General features: G+C 32.1%; 1 pseudogene; it reads right to left on the minus strand.

Moving 5' to 3' along the window:
• Positions 1 to 2,394, minus strand: part of LOC111373702 — a 10,948-nt pseudogene extending 8,554 nt beyond the window's left edge.
• Between the last annotated feature and the right edge of the window lie 14 nt (positions 2,395 to 2,408).

A 2,408-nucleotide genomic window follows, 5' to 3' on the forward strand; every position in this document is an offset into this window, starting at 1 on the left:
AGTCATATCATTCCCACCACAATTAACATGTAAAGAACACTGATCTACCACAAAAATTATTTTCTTGATAAAGTAAGTAATGGTAAACTAAATTTCTTCTACAGTCATATCATTCCCACCACAATTAAGCTTTAACAAAATAATGGTAAGTAACTGAAAAGCTTAAATAAACTGCAAATGCACCAAAAAAAATCAAGTGCATACACAATTGTGAAAGAGATTTCCAAACAAAATATTCCTTCAAGGTTAATAACTTTAGGGCCAAAACAAAAAATATGACATATTTAAGGCTCAGCATAACTTCGGTATTTTGGGCAAGATACGAATCTATGAGGAGTGAGATACAATGAAGAGTGCACGTTTGGCAAAACTTAACTTTTTATTAAGTTAATCGAACATAATTTTTATCTACACATTTTATAAGATCGACAACTTATTACATACTTGTTATTAATAGCTTATAAACACTTAAATGTACTACCAAATAATCACGAAGTTTCTAGTGGTAGTTCCTCATAAAATACAGTAAGTTCATAAGATGAAAATGGATCCCTGGTACATTGAAGTTGCAGAGCGTAAAAGAGAAGAATGAAAAATTCATTTTGATGATGTTGAAATAAAAGTAAAGCAATAATTCATGTTAAGGGTCCTCAATTTTACTATTTTCCTTAAAAAGCTAATCCAATTCTGTTTTTCTACAATTGATTAAACAGAATTGTGAAATGATATGAAAATAAATTTCTTTCACAAAATTGGTTATACATGGAGCCTATGCAAATTTTTATGTCAGCCATTTTTGGTTCTGGTATATATCATTGCTAGAGAACCATGCATAATTAGCATCAATAGTATTGACATCATAAGAATGTCAGAACCAAAACTAATTACACATAATGTCAATGGCAAGACAAAAGTCTACTTAACCGTATAAAAGAAATAAAGAGAACATACATACATGTAGGGCAGGCTACATCCTTTGTACAAGAAAGCATCCGCTGTCTGTTGCAGGTAGAGCATGAAAACAATAATTATAAGATGTTCATTCCCTGATAAAACTGTTTTGTAACTAGCTTTCTTTTCAGTACAGGCCAGTAAATTTACTAAGATCAGAAAAAAGGAAATGCATCTTACCTCATGTTCGATGTCAATGAGCTTTTGAACAAGTTAACATTCTGATTCTACAAAAGAAAATTAGGCAGGAACAAGACGTTATAAACATCATAGAAATTGCATGCTAACTAAATCATAGAAGACAAAATAAATAAATTTTCTAACGTGTTCTCTTGACAGGTAAGTTGCTCTGGGCTTTGCAAAGTAAAATTATTGTAAGAAAGATCACTGCACAGAGTGAATAAAGTTGGGTGTCATCATCTAGATAATTCAAGTCACATATATACAACCAAGCATCTTCTAAGTTGTGAATGATGGCAACAAATGAAGATATTTAGTTGGCCAATATATGCAGGAAGAGAAAACAGGGGTTAATCATTTGCAGGGAGCTACAACACAATTTAGAAAAAAAACCTTGCATATTCAGCTAAAAGATAAATCATGTAGCAATGCTATAAAACAAGTTCACCTTCCAAGTTAATCTTTTTGGCCTCTGAATTTGACTAGTCGACGCTATAGTGCAAATGAAAATGAACATTCATCTAGGGATTGGTTACATGAATCACTATTTGCCATTATGTCAACCCAATTCTACAACTACTGAAATGTCCATTGACATAAAAAAATCCAACCTCATTAGGCCATATTAATTCTAGTCTGCCTCTCCCTTTCATAACATGTTCTAGGCTCTAAAATTATTTATATAAAGTAGCAGGGAGAGACCATTAATTGTTAACATGACTCCTTTATATTTATGCAAGAACTGACCTAACCACCAGAGTAGTACTTGCCTCAATGTAACTCAACTTGTGACACCTCTCTTTGTTGTGTATATCATCATTTTCTATTTTATTCTACTATAGCATGGCAACACATCTATCTTAACATCCTCATTTCTGTTGCATTCATCCTATAGACATATTATTGTCTATTAACATTCCAATATTTAGTCCAGTAAAGCATAAATAGTCTAGCAACCATTTTCGAACTTACTGTTTAACTTGATGGTTATCTTGCGATCACATGAAGCCCATGTAACATTTCTTCATTCCGTTCTATGCACTCTAGTCCTATACATTACTTTCTTCTCAAATGCTATTGTACTTTTTGGAACTTCATTATTCTCCAGAGTTTCTAGTCAAATTGCTACTCTTTCTCTGACTAGTGAAGATTATACATACTTCTTAATTCTACTTAACTAACACCTGCAACCCCGAAATTTTAACTTACAATTAATGCCCCTTTTAATTTCATCAACTAAAGCTACGTAACGTATAAACCAAGGTACCTAATATTGG

The sequence above is a fragment of the Olea europaea genome, unplaced genomic scaffold (genome assembly GCF_002742605.1).
Source record: "Olea europaea var. sylvestris unplaced genomic scaffold, O_europaea_v1 scaffold1154, whole genome shotgun sequence".
Taxonomy (NCBI): Eukaryota; Viridiplantae; Streptophyta; class Magnoliopsida; order Lamiales; family Oleaceae; genus Olea; species Olea europaea.